Here is a 13,946-nt window from a genome sequence, read left to right as displayed (position 1 = left end):
ATCTTATTTTAATAGCTTATTTTGTTTTGGCTATTAGAGAGTAAACATACTTGTTTTGGCCATTTGTAATTATTTCTGAAATATCCATCTATTTGTTATGGACTTTACGACCTTTATATTTTTAAAGATACTGATTTTTTGCCCATGCTTGTGGCAGAAGTTTTCCTTATTTGCTATTTTTCTTTTCATTTTTTTAAATTATATTTTTTGAGACAGGGTCTGGCTCTGTCACCAAGGCTGGAGTGTAGTGACACAATCTCAGCTCACTGCAACCTCTGCCTCCTGGGCTCAAGCAGTCCTCCCACTTCAACCTCCCAAAGAGCTGGGACTGTAAGCATGTACCATCATGCCCAGCTGATTTTTGTATTTTTTTTGTAGGGATGGGGTTTTGCGACATTGCCCAGGCTGGTCTCGATCTCCTGAGCTCAAGCAATCTATCCACCTTGACCTCCCAAAGTGCTGGGATTACAGGCTTAAGCCACCATATTTGGCCTTTCTTTTAAATTTCTTGATGTTTTTTGATTCATTAAGACATTACTTGTTAGCAAGTTACTACTTTGTTTTTTTGTCATTGGTGGTAGGACTAAGAAGGGAACAGATATTTTAAATACTCAGAACATGTGATTCATTTTCTGATAAAATATTTGTCTAATAAGACTGAGGCAAGATAATTTAATCAAAAGAAATTAAGAACATTTTCCAAAATGTCAGTTTACTAGTAATTTTTCTAAGTCTACTTATTAAATAACTTAAGGGAAACTGTAAATATATTTTGCAAATTGTTGCCCAAAAGATAATTGGAAAAACTTGAATATATTGTAGGATTTGAATAATATAGCCTACTTTTATGTCACCCCTACCTTCAAAATTACATACAATTTATTTTAGGAGTTGGGTGTGTTATGTCCGTTGCAGTGAGGACTTATGATTCACTGGTATGAAGAATTTTTTAATGTTTATCTTAGTAACAAAATTATACAAGAATAGAATCTCATCTAGAAAATTCAAACCATTGTTGAAAAGCAGTTAGCATTTCCACACAACTGTTGTCCCCAGAGGTAACTGCTGTTTTCATTTTAATGTTATCCTTTTAGATCTTTTCTCTATTTACAAAAATGTTGTGTTTTTATGTGTACATAAAGTTTTGGGTTTTTTTTTTTTTAACATAAGTGGCAGATACTCTATTGCACATGAAATTTGTAATTTTTTTCTATTAAAGTACACATTTGGAAATTATCCTCTGACTTTTGGATTTTTAACTAAAGATATGTTGCATGTGTTCCTTTATATTTTTAAGTTCCGCTGAGAAACCTTCCTACCTTTTTGTGGAAGATAAAATATTAAAACCACTTTCAAAACTACAAATTGACTTAAACTGCTATAGTAATTTTCAATTAAATTTCATTATACCTGGAGTTTGAACCTCAAGGTTTTTATCATATACTGTAATTCAAAAATTTACCTAAATCTCAAAGTAAAATTCTTTATTTCTTATTACTGTGAAATGGATGAAATAAGGGGGAACACAACTAGCAAGAACAAAACATTGAGTTGGCAATTCATATACATCTTAATTCTTTCCCTGAATTTCTTTCAGCTTTTTGTTCACATAAAGATTGTGAAATTTTTACAGAATCAGATGACTTTAAAGAAATTTTTTTTCATGGTGGGAAAACCACCTCAAAACAGAATTGATTTTTGCATTTCTTAGGTCCTTGAATAAATGATACTTAGGTGTACCTAAGAAATGCCATATATGACACAAATCCTAAAAAAGACATCATGAGAAAATAACAGCAATATCTATCATGAATGTAGAAATAAGTCCTTAAAATAATTAGCAAATCAAATCCAGCAATGTGTAAAAAAGATAATAGGGTTTATTCCTGGAAAGTAAGATTGGTTTAACATTAGTCAACCAGTGTAATCACGAACAGAATAAAGGAGAAAATCCACATCTCGATGACTGCAGAACCAGTCATCTCAATTATTACAGAAAAAATGTTTGACAAAATGCAGCACCCCCTCAGACTACAAAAACCTTTCAGCAAAGTAAGAATATAAATTCTTCCATCTGATAAAGAGCATCTGTGAGAAGAATCTATACCTACCATCGTATATAATGGTGAAATATTAAAGCAAGGATGTCTGTTGTCACCATTTCTGTTCAACATTGTTCTAGAAGACATAGTGATACAACCAGTCAAGAAAAAAGAGGGTATAAACATTGAAACAAAAGAGTTAAGATAGTCATTAGTTGGCCAAACAATCCCAATGCTTTGTGAGACTGAGCTGGATCATTTGAGGCCAGGAGTTCAAGATCAGCCTTGGCAACAAGCTTGTTGTAAACATTAAGAGAAATGAAAACTCTTGTATAGCATCTGGCACATAGGAGCCTTCTAATGAGAAGCCTATCCCTGAAAAAGTGAAAGATATATCATGTTTCTAATCATCTTTCTAATAGGATAAACTTAAGTTTTTGATCTGAGTTATACAAAAGGCTCAGGGATTTATTTCCCATCACAACACTACAGGGTAGTTTGAAAATATACACACTTGAGCAACATGGTGGAGTAGGCACACTGAAAAACAAGCAGGGGCTGGGTGTGGTGGCTCACACCTGTAATTGCAGCACTTTGGGAAGCTGAGATGAGAGGATGGCTTGAGGCCAGGGGTTCAAGACCAGCCTGGTTAGCATAATGAGACCCCAATCTCTAAATATATATATATATATATAAAAAAGCAGGAACAGGCATAGCCAATTTTGTCAGAACTCTGGAAAATAGTAAAAAGTTTATAGCAATGAAGCAAATGCTAAGTCAACAACAGGCAACTTTAAAATGGCAAGAAAGCTTTCTGACATTTCTGCTTGCCCTTCCAACGCAAGTGCCCTGGTGTTGCAGCAGTCTTGAAATCAGCAACTGCATTCTGTCTTGCACCCTGATCCCCATTTCTAGAGAAAGCAAAGCAGAACTTACAAATTCTTGTTTAAGTCTCTGTTAGCCTGTCTGGGGCTACTTAAAGGATTGACAGAGCACTCATCGCTGTTTTACCTAACTTAGAACTCAGGCCAGAAAAGCAGTAGGCATTGCTTGAAAAAAGTGTTAGGGGATTCCAGAGCAAGATGACCAAATAGGAACAGCTCCAGCCTCCAGCTCCCAGCGCGAGTGACACAGAAGACGGTGATTTCTGCATTTTCAACTGACGTACCGGGTTCATCTCACTGGGGAGTGCTGGACAATCGGTGCTGGTCAGCTGGTGCAGCCAAACCAGCGAGAGCTGAAGCAGGGCAAGGCATCACCTCACCTGGGAAGCACAAGGGGGAAGGGAATCCCTTGAGAAACTGAGACACACAACACCTGGTAAATTGGGTAACTCCCACCCTACTACTGTGCTTTACCAAGGGTCTTAGCAAACGGCACACCAGGAGATTATATCCCACACCTGGCTGGGAGGGTCCCACGCCCACGGAGCCTCCCTCATTGCTAGCACAGCAGTCTGAGATCTAACTGCAAGGCAGCAGCGAGGCTGGGGGAGGGGCGCCCACCGTTGCTGAGACTTAAGTAGGTAAACAAGGCCTCCTGGAAGCTTGAACTGGGTGGAGCCCACCGCAGCTCAAGGAGGCCTACCTGTCTCTGTAGACTCCACCTCTGGGGACAGGGCATAGCTAAACAAAAAGCAGCAGAAACCTCTGCAAATGTTAATGACCCTGTCTGACAGCTTTGAAGAGAGCAGTGGATCTCCCAGCATGGAGGTTGAGATCTGAGAATGGACAGACTGCCTGCTCAAGTGGGTCCCTGACCCCTGAGTAGCCTCATTGGGGGACATCCCCCACTAGGTGCAGACAAACACACCACACCTCACATGGCGGGGTACACCCATGAGATGAAGCTTCCAGAGCAAGAATCAGACAGCAGCACTTGCTGTTCAGCAATATTCTATCTTCTGCAGCCTCCGCTGCTGATATCCAGGTAAACAGGGTCTGGAGTGGACCTCAAGCAATCTCCAACAGACCTACAGTTGAGGGTCCTGATTGTTAGAAGGAAAACTAGCAAACAGAAGGGACACCCACACCAAAACCCCATCACTACGTCAACATCATCAAAGACCAAAGGCAGATAAAACCACAAAGATGGGGAAAAAGCAGGGCAGGAAAGCTGGAAATTCAAAAAATCAGAGCCCATTTCCCCCTCCAAAGGAATGCAGCTCATCGCCAGCAACAGATCAAAGCTGGGCAGAGAATGACTTTGACGAGTTGAGAGAAGGCTTCAGTTGATCAAACTTCATAGAGCTAAAGGAGGAACTATGTACTCAGCACAAAGAAACTAAAAATCTTGAAAAAAGAATGGAAGAATGGATAACTAGAATAATCAATGCAGAGAAGGCAATAAACGAACTGACAGATAAAAACCATGACACAAGAAATACATGACAAATGCACAAGCTACCATAACCCACTCAATCAACTGGAAGAAACAGTATCAATGATTGAAGATCAAATGAATGAAATGAAGCGAGAAGTCTAGAGAAAAAAAAGGAAAAAGAAATGAACAAAGCCTCCAAGAAATATGAGATTATGTGAAAAGACCAAATCTACATCTGATTGGTGTGCCTGAACGTGAGCGGTAAATGGAACCAAGTTGGAAAACACTCTGCAGGATATTATTCAGGAGAACTTCCCAACCTAGTAAGGCAGGCCTACATTCAAATTCAGGAAATACAGAGAACACCACAAAGATACTCTTCAAGAAAAGCAACTCCAAGACACGTAATTGTCAGATTCTCCAAAGTTGAAATGAAGGAAAAAATGTTAAGGGAAGCCAGAAAGAAAGGTCAGGTTACCCACAAAGGGAAGCCCATCAGACTACCAGTAGATCTCTCAGCAGAAACTCTACAAGCCAGAAGAGAGTGGGGGCCAATATTCAACATTCTTAAAGAAAAGAATTTTTAACCCAGAATTTCATATCCAGCCAAACTAAGTTTCATAAGTGAAGGAGAAATAAAATCCTTTACAGACAAGCAAATGCTGAGAGATTTTGTCACCACCAGGCCTGCCCTACAAGAGATCCTGAAGGAAGCACTAAACATGGAAAGGAACAAGCGGTACCAGCCACTGCAAAAACATGCCAAAATGTAAAGACCATCGAGGCTAGGAAGAAACTGCATCAGCTAACGAGCAAAATAACCAGCTAATATCACATTGACAGGATCAAGTTCACACATAACAATATTAACCTTAAATGCAAATAGACTAAATGGTCCAATTAAAAGACACAGACTGGCAAATTGGATAAAAAATCAAGACCCATCAGTTTGCTGTATTCAGGGGACCCATCTCACATGCGGAGACACACATAGGCTCAAAATAAAGGGATGGAGGAAGATCTACCAAGCAAATGGAAAAAAACAAAAAAGAAAAAAAAACAGGGGTTGCAATCCTAGTCTCTGATAAAAGAGACTTTAAACCATCAAAGATCAAAAGAGACAAAGAAGGCCATTACATAATGGTAAAGGAATCAATTCACCAGGAAGAGCTAACTATCCTAAATATAACTGCGCCCAATACAGGGTCACCCAGATTCATAAAGCAAGTCCTTAGAGACTTACAAAGAGACTTGGACTCCCATACAATAATAATGGGAGACTTCAACACCCCACTGTCAACATTAGACAGATCAACAAGACAGAAAGTTACCAAGGATATCCAGGAATTGGACTCAATTCTGCACCAAGCAAACCTAATAGATATCTACAGAACTCTCCACCCAAAATCAACAGAATATACATTCTTCTCAGCACCACATCGGACTTATTCCAAAATGAATGACATAGTTGGAAGTAAAGCACTCCTCAGCAAATGTAAACGAATGGAAATTATCACAAACTGTCTCTCAGACCACAGTGCAATCAAACTAGAACTCAGGACTAAGAAACTCACTCAAAACCGCTCAACTACATGGAAACTGAATAACCTGCTCCTGAATGACTACTGGGTACATAACAAAATGAAGGCAGAAATAAAGATGTTCTTTGAAACCAATGAGAACAAAGATACAACATACCAGAATCTCTGGGACACATTTAAAGCAGTGTGTAGAGGGAAATGTAGAGCACTAAATTCCCACAAGAGAAAGCTGGAAAGACCTAAAATTGACACTCTAACATCACAATGAAAAGAACTAGAGAAGCGAGAGCAAACACATTCAAAAGCTAGCAGAACGCAAGAAATAACTAAGATCAGAGCAGAACTGAAGAGGATAGAGACACAAAACACCCTCCAAAAAATCAATGAATCCAGGAGTTGGTTTTTTGAAAAGATCAACAAAATTGATAGACCGCTAGAAAGACTAATAAAGAAGAAAAGAGAGAAGAATCAAATAGACGCAATAAAAAATGATAAAGGGGATATCACCACCAACCCAACGGAAATACAAACTACCATCAGAGAATACTATAAACACCTCTATGCAAATAAACTAGAAAACCTAGAAGAAATGGATAATTTCCTGGACACTTACACTCTCCCAAGACTAAACCAGGAAGAAGTTGAATCCCTGAATAGACCAATAGCAGCCTCTGAAATTGAGGCAATAATTAATAGCCTACCAACCAAAAAAAGTCCAGGACCAGATGGATTCACAGCCAAATTCTACCGGAGTTACAAGGAGGAGCTGGTACCATTCCTTCTGAAACTATTCCAATCAATAGAAAAAGAGGTAGTCCTCTCTAACTCATTTTATGAGGCCAACATCATCCTGATACCAAAGCCTGGCAGAGACACAACAAAAAAAGAGAATTTTAGACCAATATCCCTGATGAACATTGATGCAAAAATCCTCAATAAATTCCTGGCAAACCGAATCCAGCAGCACATCAAAAAGCTTATCCACCAGGATCAAGTGGGCTTCATCCCTGGGATGCAAGGCTGGTTCAACATACGCAAATCAATAAACGTAATCCATCATATAAACAGAACCAAAGACAAAAACCACATGATTATCCCAATAGATGCAGAAAAGGCCTTTGACAAAATTCTACAGCCCTTCATGCTAAAAACTCTCAATAAATTCGGTATTAACAGAACATATCTCAAAATAATAAGAGCTATTTATGACAAACCCACAGCCAATATCATACTGAATGGGCAAAAACTGGAAGCATTCCCTTTGAAAACTGGCGCAAGACAGGGATGCCCTCTCTCACCACTCCTATTCAACATAGTATTGGAAGTTCTGGCCAGGACAATCAGGCAAGAGAAAGAAATAAAGGGTTCAGTTAGGAAAAGAAGAAGTCAAATTGTCCCTGTTTGCAGATGACATGATTGTATATTTAGAAAACCCCATCGTTTCAGCCCAAAATCTCCTTAAGCTGATAAGCAACTTCAGCAAAGTCTCAGGACACAAAATTAATGTGCAAAAATCACAAGCATTCTTATACACCAGTAACAGACAAAGAGAGAGCCAAATCATGAATGAACTTCCATTCACAATTGCTTCAAAGAGAATAAAATACCTAGGAATCCAACTTACAAGGGATATAAAGGACCTCTTCAAGGAGAACTACAAACCACTGCTCAGTGAAATAAAAGAGGACACAAACAAATGGAAGAACATACCATGCTCATGGATAGGAAGAATCAATATCGTGAAAATGGCCATACTGCCCAAGGTAATTTATAGATTCAATGCCATCCCCATCAAGCTACCAATGACTTTCTTCATACAATTGGAAAAAACTGCTTTAAAGTTCATATGGGACCAAAAAAGGCCCGCATTGCCAAGACAATCCTAAGTCAAAAGAACAACTGGAGGCAACACGCTACCTGACTTCAAACTGTACTACAAGGCTACAGTAACCAAAACAGCATGGTACTGGTACCAAAACAGAGATATAGACCAATGGAACAGAACAGAGCTCTCAGAAATAATACCACACATCTACAGCCATCTGATCTTTGACAAACCTGAGAAAAACAAGAAATGGGGAAAGGATTCCCTATTTAATAAATGGTGCTGGGAAAATTGGCTAGCCATAAGTAGAAAGCTGAAACTGGATCCTTTCCTTACTCCTTATACAAAAATTAATTCAAGATGGATTAAAGACTTAAACGTTAGACCTAAAACCATAAAAACCCTAGAAGAAAACCTAAGTAATACCATTCAGGACATAGGCATGGGCAAGGACTTCATGTCTAAAACACCAAAAGCAATGGCAACAAAAGCCAAAATTGACAAATGGGATATGATTAAACTAAAGAGCTTCTGCACAGCAAAAGAAACTACCATCAGTGTGAACAGGCAACCTACAGAATGGGAGAAAATTTTTGCAATCTACTCATCTGACAAAGGGCTAATATCCAGAACCTACAAAGAACTCAAACAAATTTACAAGAAAAAAACAACCCCATCAAAAAGTGAGCAAAGGATATGAACAGATATTTCTCAAAAGAAGACACGCATACATCCAACAGGCACATGAAAAAATGCTTGTCATCACTGGCCATCAGAGAAATGCAAATCAAAACCACAATGAGATACCATCTCACACCAGTTAGAATGGCAATCATTAAAAAGTCAGGAAACAACTGGTGCTGGAGAGGACGTGGAGAAATAGGAACACTTTTACACTGTTGGTGGGATTGTAAACTGGTTCAACCATTTTGGAAAACAGTATGGCGATTCCTCAAGGATCTAGAACTAGAAATACCATATGACCCAGCCATCCCATTACTGGGTGTATACCCAAAGGATTATAAGTCATGCTGCTATAAAGACACATGCACATGTATGTTCACTGCAGCACTATTCACAATAGCAAAGACTTGGAATCAACCCAAATGTCCATCAGTGACAGACTGGATTAAGAAAATGTGGCACATATACACCATGGAATACTATGCAGCCGTAAAAAAAGGATGAGTTCATGTCCTTTGCAGAGACATGGATGCAGCTGTCAACCATCATTCTCAGTAAACTATCGCAAGAACAGAAAACCAAATACCGCATGTTCTCACTCATAGGTGGGAATTGAACAATGAGATCACTTGGACTCTGGAAGGGGAACCTCACACACCAGGGCCTATTATGGGGAGTGGGGAGGGGGGAGGGATGGCATTGGGAGTTATACCTGATGTAAATGACGAGTTGATGGGTGCTGATGAGTTGATGGGTGCAGCACACCAACATGGCACAAGTATACATATGTAACAAACCTGCACATTGTGCACATGTACCCTAGAACTTAAAGTATAACAAAAAGAAAAAAGAAAAAAGTGTTAGGTGAACTAAAAACCTGCAAACACTTGGGTCTAAAGACTGTGGTCAAGATATCAAAAAAACCATCTATGTTCTGTGAGAAAAAGCTGCAAAGGAGTTTCTTTGGGAAATTAGAATATTCAACAGCACATAGAGGGGGATTTAGGAAACTACATGCATACACAGCAAAAAGTTTGCTCAGACAAGACCTGCAAAGACACTATGCTTTTGGGCCTGATTCTAGGCTCATTACAAGCCTGGCTAAGTGTTAAGGGAAAAGCCCAGCACAGAGCCAATCTGCAAAGACTGGGAGAGATGTTTGTCTGCTAGTTTTAACTCCTTTCAAAGAAATCTATGTCAAACTATTAAACACAAGCTAAGGAACACAGACTTCAATGATGACACACAGAAGGAATAGTCTTTGCAAAAATAGTTTGGAAATGTCACTAAACAATAGACTGTTATAATCTTCAATAATAAGATAAATAAAAATTAATTCTCAGGAAGGGGGGAGTATCTGATTTTCAGGGCCACCATATTATAATGTTCAAACATACAGTTTTCAACAACAAAAAGACAGCATACAAAGACACAGGAAAGTATGGCTCATTGAAAACAAAATAATGAAATCCATCCCTGAAGAAGCACAGACACTGGACTTACTATGCAAAGACTTTAAACAATTGTCTTACATAAGCCCAAAGAGCTAAAGGAAAACATGGACAAAGAACTAAAGGTAGAAATAGACATATTAACAAAATGAGAATATCAATAAAGACATAGAAATTATAAAAAGAAACCAAAGATAAATTTTGGAGCTGAAAAGTACAGTAACTGAAATAAATTCACCAGAGGAGTTTAACAGTTGATCTGAACAGGGAGAAGAATCAACAAACTTGAAAAAAAGAAGGGCAACTGCAATAATCAAGTCTGAGGAACAAAAGATAACACAGCCTAAGAAACTGGTGAGACAGCATCAAACAGACCAACATATACATTAAGAATATTTCAGAAGGAAAATAAAGCAGTGAAAAAAATTGAAGAAATAATAGCCAAAGATGTCCAAAATTTGATAAAAGACATAAATCTATGACTCCAAGAAACTCAACAAACTCCAAGTGGGACAAACTCAGAGACCCACACTGAGCCACATTATAATCAAACTGTCAAAAGACAAAAGCTGAGCAAATCTGAAAAGCAGTAAGACAGAACTGACTCATCAAGAATGAGGAATCCTCAAATTTTATAACATTTAATATCTCATGAGAAACCATGAAGTCAGAAGGTAGTGGGATGACATATTTAAAGTGCTGAAAGAAAAATACTGTTACCAAAAATTCGTGTATCTGGCAAAAATAAGGAAGAAATCAAGACATTCTCAGATAAAACAAAAGCTGAGGGAGTTTATTACAATTAGACTTGCCCTGCAAGAAATGCATAAGGGAATCCTTTGGGCTGAAATGAAAGGGCACTAGACAGTAACTCAAATCTGTATACTGAAATAAAGATCCAAAATAAGATATATTGACAAATATAAAACTCAGTATTACTGTCAGTTTTCTAACTCCACTTTTTATTTCCTAAATGATTTAAAAGACAAACTAATACAAATAACTATATTTATTAGGCATCAGATACATAAACATATAATTTGTGCCATCAATAACATAAGGGCAGCAGGGTCAGAGCTTTACAGGAGTAGAGATTTTGTATGCTATTGAAGGTAAATTGGTATCAGTTCAAATTAGATTGTTGTAAGTGTAGGATGTTAACTATAATCCCCATAGCAACCACAAATAAAATATCTAACAATTATACACAAAGTGGAGTGAGAAGAGAATCAGATTAGTTCACTACAAAAACACAGAAAAGAAGGCCATAAAGAGGAAATGAGGGGCCAAAAAAGTATATGACATATAGAAAAAGTGTTCAATGGTAGAAGAAAGTCCTTCCTTAATTACTTTAAATGTAAATGGATTAAATTTTCCAATCAAAAGGCAGAAATTGGCAGAATGGACAAAAACCACAAAAGATAGCGATATGCTGTCTACAAGAGAATACTATGGCTCCAAAGACACAAATACATGGAACACATAGATAAAGATACTCTGGGCCAGGCCAGGTGGCTCACGCCTATAATCCCAGCACTTTGGGAGGCCGAGGTGGGTGGATCACGAGGTCAGGAGATTGAGACCATCCTGGCTAACACAGTGAAACCCCATCTCTACTAAAAAAATATAAAAACAAATTTAGCCAGGCATGGTGGCGGGTGCCTGTAGTCCCAGCTATTTGGGAGGCTGAGGCAGGAGAATGGTGTGAACCTGGGAGTTGGAGCTTGCAGTAAGCAAAGATTGTGCCACTGCACTCCAGCCTGGGTGACAGAGTGAGACTCCATCTCAAAAAAAAAAAAAAAAAAAAATACTCTGTGCAAACATATTTTTTTAGAAAAAAGAACTTTAACACATTATAAACCACCTTAACCTAAGAGACATATAGAACACTACAGTCAACAATAGCATGATACACATTTTGCTCAAGTGTACGAGGAACATTCTCCAGGACAGACCATCTATTAGGCCACACACCAATTCTCAAACTTAAAAACATTAAAATCATACTAAGTATCTTCTCTAATCACAATGGAATGAACTTGGAAATCAATAACAAAAAATAGTGGGAAATTCATAAACATGTAGAAATTAACACACTCAACCAGTGGATCAAAGAAGAAATCACAAGAGAAATAAAACATGACATTATCTAGCAATTCCACTCAAGATGTATATCCAAGAGAACTTAGAAACAGGCAATCAAATATATACTTATGTCAATGTTTATTGCAGCATTATTCACAATAGCCAAAAGGTAGAAATATCCCAGTGTTCATCAGAAGATAAACAAAATGTGTATACATACAATGGAATATTAGTCATAAAAACAAATGAAATTCTGATACATGCCACAACATGGATGAATCTTAAGGACTGCTTGAGGTCAGGAGCTCAAGACCAGCATGGGAAACATAGCACCACCACATCTCTGCAAAAAACAAAATCAGACAGGTGCAGTGAACATGTGCCCGTAATCCTAGCTACTCAAGGAGGCTGAGGTGGGAGAACTGCTTGAGCCCAGGATTTTGAGGCTGCAATGAGCTATGATCACACCACTGCACTCTTACCTGAGTGACAGAATGAGACCTTGTCTCAAAGATAAAAAGAAGCAGGTGAGGTTACCTGGGGCTGGGAGAGATACAGGAATGAGGTTATTGCTTAACAGTTACAGAGTTTCAGTTTGGGGTGATGAGAAAATTTTGGAAATAGTAGTAATAATTTCACAACTTTGTGAATGTAATTAATGCCTCTGACTTGTAAATTTAAAATGTTTACAATGGCAAATTATGTTATGTATATCTTACCACAATAAAAAAAGCTTTAGATTATGTATGTTTAATTTTATTTCTGGGGGAAGATTTGCTTTACTTCTGGGGGAAAATTCACAAGAATTTTAAAGATATTCCTACAGAGTAAAAAGCATGATTGTTTACATGTTTTTGAGCACCTGTATTTACAAGCTGATCATACACTGTACTTACAAGCTGATCATACATTTGCAGAGCTTTAGATCCTAAAATACACCCATCTACCATTCTACCAATATTCAAGTGTGTTTATCAAGACAGAAAAAGAACAGGTTTTAATAGCTATCTTCTAACAAGATAAAAAGAAGAAAAATATAAGATATAGGCTCTTGTTAACCTTTTATTTGGAGAGGTTCTTTTGAGAGGTTATCTCAGCAAATAATCTAAACAAGTGAAGGATAGGATATCTATTACCTGTTGACAGTAGTTAGATGACTATATAATCATAAGTGAAAAAGATCAAGGAAGTAGCTAAAAGCTGCTGTATGACAGACCCCTAGACAATCTCCTTCCTGGACAGACCCCTCCAGGAAGGAGATTGGAAGCCTCTATTCTAGGAAATCTGACAAAACCAAAATATTCATGTGGAGGAGGGGACTCCCAAAAAAGCCCATTCAGATAACCCTAAAGACAACCCCTTCCCACAATCCCAAGGCTTTGAAGCTTTTTAGTCCCTCATTCAACCATAAGAAGACAGCCAAAGATTACCAAATATCCTGGAAAAGCCTGAAATACAGACAAAAAATAAATAAATAAATATAGAAAGAAATTTGGTGGAAATAGACGTGCAAACAATTTTAAATGAAAAAAATACAAACACTTTATTGAATACCCATTATCTATGAGCAAATCCATAGATAAAGGCTTTTTGGTTATAAGAAAAGGAACTTTCACAAATCAAGAAGGGGTCTTTAAGATTTTAAATTACAATAGCAAGGAGTTGGAAGATTGTGCTAAAAGAGCTAAAAAACAAAGAGATTGGGGTCAAGGGAGGGAGGTAAGGAAATAGATACCCAGTGCTGGATATCCAACATCCAAAAAATAGTTTGGAGAACAAAGCCGCAGAGAATAAATCATCAACCAATGCTAAGTGTTTCCCAGAACTGACAGAAGTGAGTTACTACCTTGGAAGGGTTCACCCAAAACCCAATACAATGGATAAATACAGACCCACACCAAGGCACATCATCATGAAATTTATGAGAAATGGAAATCAAAATGGCATTGGATTTCTCAATACAGTGATGGAAACAAAGAAAATGGAGCAACAATAT

The sequence above is a fragment of the Trachypithecus francoisi genome, unplaced genomic scaffold (genome assembly GCF_009764315.1).
Source record: "Trachypithecus francoisi isolate TF-2019V2 unplaced genomic scaffold, Tfra_2.0 Lachesis_group17, whole genome shotgun sequence".
Taxonomy (NCBI): domain Eukaryota; kingdom Metazoa; phylum Chordata; class Mammalia; order Primates; family Cercopithecidae; genus Trachypithecus; species Trachypithecus francoisi.
This window is presented reverse-complemented; position numbering follows the sequence as displayed.